The sequence below is a fragment of the Lipotes vexillifer genome, unplaced genomic scaffold, assembly GCF_000442215.2.
Source record: "Lipotes vexillifer unplaced genomic scaffold, Lipotes_vexillifer_v1.1 scaffold321, whole genome shotgun sequence".
In the NCBI taxonomy this organism is placed as follows: domain Eukaryota; kingdom Metazoa; phylum Chordata; class Mammalia; order Artiodactyla; family Lipotidae; genus Lipotes; species Lipotes vexillifer.
In genome coordinates this window covers 705,439-714,602 of record NW_006777145.1, presented here as the reverse complement: position 1 = coordinate 714,602, position 9,164 = coordinate 705,439, and the positions used below count along the sequence as shown (strand labels likewise).

General features: G+C 39.6%; 1 pseudogene; it reads right to left on the bottom strand.

The window, feature by feature from the left end:
• Positions 1 to 1,268: 1,268 nt before the first annotated feature.
• The window catches only part of LOC103076344 (ethanolaminephosphotransferase 1 pseudogene), a 46,179-nt pseudogene continuing 38,283 nt past the window's right edge, over positions 1,269 to 9,164 (bottom strand).

Here is a 9,164-nt window from a genome sequence, read left to right as displayed (position 1 = left end):
ATGAATTCTTTTGACAAAATATCATATCAACTTCCCTTATGGCAAAGGATATGAATCCTACTCATATCATAAAATGGTTTCTTTTCTGAATACTACCTATAGAAACCAATGCCCAGAGGTAGTCAGTGACTGAAGATAAAGTGGGTAAAGGGCATTTCTAGAAGGTTGTTAAACCCAATGTAAGGGTTATATGCAAACCTCTTTCAGAAATTTAGTTAAATTGCAAAGGATTTACTTCTCTCTCTCTCTCCTCTCTCTCTCTCTCCACCCTCCCTTCCTCCCTCTCTTCTTTCTTTCTTTTTCTATTTCTCCCCTTCTCTCTTTCTCTTTCGTTCTCTCTCTTTTTTTCTTTAAGTTTGTCCTGGATATGTTCATTTTCATTCAATTTTATCACTAAGAAGTAGCGAAGGGAAGCTATTGTAGATTTTGTATTGTGCTCAGGAATTGCACAGACTTAAAATTTAGATTACAATGCAACATTATAGTCCCATAGCCTTTTTTCTACAAGAGAGTTAGGTAACCTTGCCAAGTTTATTCACCCACTTATTTATTAGTTTATTCAATATAATTAGTTAAGCACCTTCTATGTGCTGCTAGACTCTGAGCTGGAATGCATAGCCTGTAAGTAATGGATTTAAGATTTGCACACAGTTTTATTTGACCCCAAATTCCAAAGTGTAATGGGTTTCAGCATGAGAACATTGTTGGTAAAATCTCTTCATATCAGTTATTATCTGTTTCACTTTGGAATATTTCCCTGTCTCAAACAAATGCATTCCAGTTTCATCTCAGTTTTCCAGTCTTTTCCAAGAAATTGAGATTCCTTAAAATGCAAATTAAAGAATATCAAACAGCCTTAATAAAACAGGAAACTCAATGACACTTATAAATGAAAAGCCTAGGAGATATAGCTTCCTTTGGGAATGGGTGTATCTAGGTGCCAAAAGTATATCATCATGTATTACTCAATATCATCCCATCTAGCCCTTTCTTTCCCTCCCTCCCTGCCCCCCTCCCTCCCTCCCTTCCTTCCTTCCTTCCTTCCTTCCTTCCTTTTTCTCTCTACTTTTCTCAGTTATGCTTTCAAGTAGGTTGGTTAGAGTTTTCAGATTTCTTATGCTGAACTCCAGAAACTCCTTTCAAATTACCTTCAAATTTACAAGGAGAGTTTTATATCTTAATAGTGCTAAGAAAATCATAAAATTGAACTTCATTTGGCCAACTTAGATTACATACATATTCCTTTTAACAACAAAAACAAAACCAACATGGTCCTTTTTTATCAGCTAGGCTTGGGTCACTAGCATCAGCTTCATAGACTGAACTGTGTTTCAAGGTGTTATTTTTATAGCTTCTGAAAAAGTTTAATAAACTCATTGGAAGAGTCACGCATAATGCACAATCAATGATCATTGCAGTGAATTAGTCTCTATAAAAGAAATTAAACAGGAAAGGTTCATACCAGGCCTCAACTCCCACAATCGCAGTCACTATGTAGGCAAAAGAAATAGTCACCTGGCTAACGTCATATGCCCATGGCAGGAAAAGAATCCCTGTGTTATACTTTTCCCAGTGGGACAGGATGAAAGAAAATAAAACTACCCAGAGCAGGAGATAAAGAACAAAAACACTGACACCAAATGATCCTCGTCCAAAAATGGAATACACAGTTACAACAAAGTAAACACATGACCAACTATCCAGGCCATGGTCAAAAAGCTCCCCTAATGGGGTGCTGGAATTGGTTCTACAGGCTTGCTTTCCATCCACACCATCTAAGTGCAGGCTACGAAGTTGAGGATGCCCACTACAATCCAAATCCAATCAGGCACATGCTTGTGACATGGTACTGAAGCATAAAAGTCAGGATCAAAGTATGCCATAAGCAGAAAATTGAACACAGCCAGCAGAAAGCCAGAAAAATTTATTAGATTTGGAGTCAGCCAAGTAGGGAACTTCAGAGCCACGGAGGAAAGCGCAGCAACAGGGGTGCGGGGAGCAAAGCGGAGAGATTCCCGCACAGAGGATCGGTGCCGACCGGCACTCACCAGCCCGAGAGGCTTGTGTGCGCGCCCGCCGAGGCGGGCGGGGCTGCGAGCTGAGGCTCGGTTTCAGAGGTCAGACCCCAGGAAGGGGACTGGTGTTGGCTGCATGAAGAGAGCCTGAAGGGGGCTAGTGTGCCACAGCTAGACGGGAGGGAGTCCGGGAAAATGTCTGAACCTGCCGAGAGGCAAGAGACCATCGTTTCAGGTGCACAAGGAGAGGGGCTTCCTGCTCCATGTGCTCACAAATGGCAGAGCACTGCCTAAGTGAGCTCCAGAGATGGGCGTGAGCTGCAGCTATCATCTTGGACCCAGAGGTGGGCAAAGGAGAGCTACTACTGCTGCCGCTGCCACCAAGAGTCTTGTGTGCAAACGCAGGTCACTACCCACACCCTACCAAGAGCCTGTGCAGCATGCCACTGCCAGGGTCTCATGATCTAAGGCCAAATTCCCTGGGAGAACACATGGCATAGCTCAGGCTGTTGCAACTACACGCTGACATCTGTCACCGCAGGCTGTCCCCGCATCACAATTATGACTACCCTACCCCTCCTTCTCCCTGGGCTGAGTGAGCAAGAGAGCCCTAATCAGCTGCTGCTTTAACCCGCTCCTGTCTGGGTGGGTAACAGACGCCTGAGGGTTACCTACAGGCAGAGGTGGGGGCAAAACCAAAGCTGAACTCCAGGAGCCCTGTGAACAAAGAAGAAAAAGGGAAATTTCTCTGTGCAGCCTCAGGAGCAGTGGACTAAATCCCACAATTTGCTTAATAAACCCTGCAAGTGTGGAATACCTGAATACAATGAGTGTTCCCAAAATTGAGTCAGTGGACTTTGGGAGTAACTGTAGACTTGGGGTTTGCCTTCTGTGTTTGATTTGGTTTTGGATTCATGTTTATATTAGTTTAGTTTTTTAGTGATTGTTTTCATTTGTGGTTTGTTTATTGGTTTCGTTGCTCTCTTTCTTTTTTTCCTCTTTTTGTGACTGTGTGTGTATATTTTTCTTTTTGTGATTTTGTCTGCTTAGTGTTGCTTTTACCATTTGTCTTGGGTTCTGTCTGTTCATTATTTTCTCTTCCTTTTCTTCTTAGCCATGTGGCTGGTAGGCTTTAGGTGCTCTGACCGGGTGTCAAGCCTGAGCCCCTGAGGTGGAAGATCTGAGTCCAGGACGCTGGACCACCAGAAACCTCCCAGCCCTATGTAATATTAATTGCTGGGAGCTCTCCCAGAGATCTCCGTCTCAACACTAAGAACCAGCTCCACCCAAAGTCCACCAAACACCAGTGCTGGATGCCCCATGCCAAACAACTAGCAAGACAGGAACACAACCCCACTCATTAGCAGATGGGTGGCCTAAAGTCATACTAAGTTCACAGACTCCTCCAAACAAACCACTGGATGCACCCTGCCCAACACAGGGACAATGTCCAGCCCCATCCACCACAACACAGGCACCAGTCCCCCCACACCAGGAAGCTTTAACAACTCACTAAACCAAACTCACCCACTGGGGGAAGAAACCAGAAATAAGAGGAACTACGAACCTGTAGCCTGCGAAAAGGAGACCCCAAACACAGTAAGTTAAACAAAATGAGAAGAGAGAGAAATATGCAGCAGATGAAGGAGCAAGGTAAAAACCCATCAGACCAAACAAATGAAGAGGAAATAGGCAGTCTACCTGAAAAGGAATTCAGAGTAATGATAGTAAAGATGATCCAAATCTTGGAAATAGAATGGAGAAAATACAAGAAACATTTAACAACGACCTAGAAGAACTAAAGCAAACAAGCAGTGATGAACAACACAATAAATGAAATTAAAAATTCTCTAGAAGGAATCAATAGCAGAAGAACGGATAAGTGACCTGGAAGAGAGAAAACTGGAAATAACTGCCACAGAGCAGAATAAAGAAAAAAGATGAAAACAATTGAGGACAGTCTCAGAGACCTATGGGACAATATTAAAGCACCAATATTTGAATTATAGGTTCCAAGAAGACGAAGAGAAAAAGGACAGGACTGAGAAAATATTTGAAGAGATTATAGACAAAAACTCCCTTAACATGGGAAAGGAAATAGTCAAGCAAGTCCAGGAGCACAGAGAGTCCGTCCAGGTTAAATCCAAGGAGAAACATGCCAACACACATATTAATCAAACCATAAAAATTAAATACAAAGAAAAAATATTAAAAGCAACAAGGGAAAAACAACAAATAACACACAAGGGAATCCCCATAAGGTTAACAGCTGAACTTTCAGCAGAAACTCTGCAAGCCAGAAGGGAGTGGCAGGACATATTTAAAGCAATGAAGGAGAAAAATCTACAACCAAGATTACTCTTCACAGCAAGGATCTCATTCAGATTTGACAGAGAAATTAAAACTTTTACAGGCAAGCAAAAGCTAAGAGAATGCAGCACCACCAAAGCAACTTTACAACAAATGCTAAAGGAACTTCTCTAGGCAGGAAACACAAGAGAAGGAAAAGACCTACAATAACAAACCCCCAAAATTAAGAAAATGGTAATAGAAACTTACATATCGATAATTATCTTAAAGGAAAATGGATTAAATTCTCCAACCAAAAGACACAGACTGGCAGAATGGACACAAAAACAAGACCCATATATATGCTGTCTATCAGAGACCCACTGCAGACCTAGGGACACATACAGACTGAAAGTGAGGGAATGGAAAAAGATATTCCATGCAAATGGAAATCAAAGAGAGCTGGAGTAGCAATTCTCATATCAGACAAAATAGACTCTAAAATAGAGACTATTACAAGAGACAAAGAGGGACACTACAAAAATATAAAGGGATCAATCCAAGAAGAAGCTATAACAATTGTAAATATTTATGCACCCAACATAGGAGCACCTCAATACATAAGGCAAATTTTAATAGCCATAACAGCTGTAAAAGGGGAAATCAACAGTAACACAATCATAGTAAGGGACTTTAACACCACACTTACACCAATGGACAGATTATTCAAAATGCAAATAAATAAGGAAACACAAACTTTAAATGACACATTAGAGCAGATGGACTTAATTGATATTTATAGGACAATCCACCCCAAAACAACAGAATATACTTTCATCTGAAGTGCACATGGAACATTCTCCAGGATAGATCATATCATGTGTCACAAATCAAGCCTTGGTAAATATAATAAAATTGATATCGTATCAAATATTTTTTCTGACCATAATGCTATGAGACTAGATATCAATTATAGGGGAAAATAAACTGTAAAAAACACAAACACATGGAGGCTAAACAATATGCTACTAGGTAACCAAGATATCACTGAAGAAATCAAACAGGAAATCAAAAAAAACCTAGAAACAAATGACAATGAAAACACAATGACCCAAAACCTATGGGATGCAGCAAAAGCAGTTCTAAGAGGGAAGTTAATAGCAATACAATCCTACCTCAAGAAACAAGAAAAGTCTCAAATAAACAACCTAAACTTACACCTAAAGAAATTAGAGAAAGAAGAACAAAAAAACCACAAAGTTAGCAGAAGGAAAGAAATCATAAAGATCAGATCAGAAATAAATGAATAAGAAATGAAGGAAACAATGGCAAAGATCAATAAAACTAAAAGCTGGGGGCTTCCCTGGTGGTGCAGTGGTTGAGAGTCCACCTGCCAATGCAGGGGACATGGGTTCATGCCCCGGTCTGGGAAGATCCCACATGCCACAGAGTGGCTGTTCCCATGAGCCATGGCCGCTGAGCCTGCGTGTGCGAGCCTGTGCTCCACAATGGGAGAGGCCACAACAGTGAGAAGCCCACGTATTGAAAACCAAAACAAAAAAACTAAAAGCTGGTTGTTTGAGAAGATAAACAAAATGGATAAACCATTAGTCAGAGTCATCAGAAAAAAAGAGGGAGAAGACTCAAATCAACAGAATTAGAAATGAAAAAGGAGAAGTAACAGCTGACACAGCAGAAATACAAAGGATTATGAGAGACTACTACAAGCAACTCTATGCCAGTAAAATGGACAACCTGGAAGAAATGGACAAGTTCTTAAAAAAGCACAACCTTCCAAGACTGAACCAGGAAGAAATAGAAAATATAAACAGACCAATCACAAGCACTGAAATTGAAGCTGTGATTAAAAATCTTCCAGCAAACAAAAGCCCAGGACCAGATGGCTTCACAGGTGAATTCTATCAAACACTTAGAAAAGACCTGACACCTATCCTTCTCAAACTCTTCCAAAATATAACAGAGGGAGGAACACTCCCAAACTCATCCTATGAGGTCACCATCACCCCTATACCAAAAGCAGACAACGATGTCACAAAAAAAGAAAGCTGCAGACCAATTTCCCTGATGAACATAAGTGCAAAAATCCTCAACAAAATACTAGCAGACACAATCCAACAGCACATTAAAAGGATCATACACCATGACCAAGTGGGGTTTATCCCAGGAATGCAAGGATTCTTCAATATATGCAAATCAATCAATGTGATATATCAGAGTAACAATTTGAAGGATAAAAACCATAAGATCATCTCAATAGATGCAGAAAAAGCTTTCAACAAAATTCAACACCCATTTATGATAAAAACCCTCCAGAAAGTAGGCATAGAGGGAAACTACCTCAACCTAGTAAAGGCCATATATGATAAACCCACAGCCAACAACATTGCCAGTGGTGAAAAACTGAAACCATTTCCTCTAAGATCAGGAACAAGGTCCACTCTCACCACTATTATCCAACATAATTTTGGAAGTTTTAGCCACGGCAATCAGAGAAAAATAAATAAATAAAAGGAATCTAAATTGGAAAAGAAGAAGTAAAACTGTCACTGTTTGCAGATGACATGATACTATACATAGAGAATCCTAGAGATGTTACCAGGAAAATACCAGAGCTAATCAATGAATTTGGCAAAGTAGCAGGATATAAAATGAATGCACAGAAATCTCTTGCATTCCTATACACTAATGATGAAAAATCTGAAAGTGAAATTAAGAAAACACTCCCATTTACCATTGCAACAAAAAGAATAAAATATCTAGGAATAAATGTACCTAAGAAGACAAAAGACCTGTATGCAGAAAACTATAAGACACTGATGAAAGAAATTAAAGATGATACAAACAGATGGAGAGATATACCATGTTCTTGGATTGGAAGAATCAACTTTGTGAAAATGACTATAATACCGAAAGCAATCTACAGATTAAGTGTAATCCCTATCAAACTACCAATGACATTTTTCACAGAACTAGAACAAAAATTTTTACAATTTGTGTGGAAACACAAAATACCCCAAATAACCAAAGCAGTATTGAGAAAGAAAAACGGAGCTGGAGGAATCACGCTCCCTGACTTCAGACTATCCTGCAAAGCTACAGTAATCAAGACGGTATGGTGCTGGCACAAAAACAGAAATATAGATCAATGGAACAGGATAGAAAGCCTAGAGATAAACCTACGCACATATGGCCACCTTATCTTTGATAAAGGAGGCAAGAATATACAATGGAGTAAAGACAGTCTCTTCAGTAAGCGGTGTTGGGAAAACTGTACAGCTACTTGTAAAAGAATGAAATTAGAACACTTCCTTACACCATACACAAAAATAAACTCAAAATGAATTAAAGGCCTAAATGCAAGGCCAGACACTATAAAACTGTTAGAGCAAAACATAGGCAGAACTCTCTGATATAAATCACAGCCAGATCCATTTTGACCCACCTCCTAGAGAAATGGAAATAAAAACAAAAATAAAGAAATGGGACCTAATGAAACTTAAAAGCTTTTGCACAGCAAAGGAGAACATAAACAAAATGAAAAGAAAATGGTAGAAAATATTTGCCAACGAACCAACTGACAAAGGATTAATCTCCAAAATATACAAGCAGCTCATTCAGCTCAACATCAAAAAAGCAAACAACCCATCTAAAAATGGGCGGACGATCTAAGTAGACATTTCTCCAAGGAAAATATACAGATTGCCAACAAACACATGAAAGGATGCTCAATATCACTAATTATTGGAGAAATGCAAATCAAAACCACAATGAGGTATCACCTCACACCAGTCAGAATGGCCATCATCAAAAAATCTACAGGCGAAAAATTCTGGGGAGGGTGTTGAGAAAAGGGAACCCTCTTGCACTGTTGGTGGAAATGTAAGTTGATACAGCCACTATGGAGAACATTATAGAGGTTCCTTAAAAAACTAAAAATAGAACTACCATATGAACCAGCAATCCCACTACTGGGCATATACCCTGATAAAACCATAATTCTAAAAGAGTCATGTACCACAATGTTCATTGCAGCACTATTTACAATAGCCAGACTTAGAATCAACCTAAGTGTCCATCGACAGATGAATGGATAAAGATGTGCACATATATGCATTAGAATATTACTCAGCCATAAAAAGAAATTGAGTTATTTGTAGTGAGGTGGATTGACCTAGAGAGTTTCAAACAGAGTGAAGTAAGTCAGAAAGAGAAAAACAAGTACCGTATGCTAACACATATATATGGAATCTTAAAAAAAAAAAAAAAAATGGTTCTAATGAGCCTAGGGGCAGGACAGGAATAAAGATGTAGATGTAGAGGAGGGACTGAGGACATGGGAGGGGAAGGGGAAGCTGGGACGAAGTGAGAGAGTGGCATGGACATATATACACTACCTAATGTAAAATAGATAGCTAGTGGGAAGTAGCCACATAGCACAGGGAGATCAGCTCAGTGCTTTGTGTCCACCCAGAGGGGTGGGATAGGGAGTGTGGGAGGGAGGCTCAATAGGGAGGGTATATGGGGATATATGTATTATGTATGGCTGGTTTACTTTGTTATAAAGCAGAAAATAACACATCATTGTAAAGCAAATATACTCCAATAAAGATGTAAAAAGAAAAAAAAAATATTAGAGACCAAGAAGGACTTTTCAAAATAAAACTTGTTGGGAAAAAAGAAACAGAGTTAAAATAAAAGTTAAAAGAGAGAGGGAAAGAGAGAGCACACTTAGGCTATGGAGTCATTCAGCCTAAGTTCAGATTGTTGCTCTTCTTATCGCAAGCTCTGAGACCATAGGTAGATAAACTCTCCTTCCATTTTTAGGGTTGCTAAGAGTAT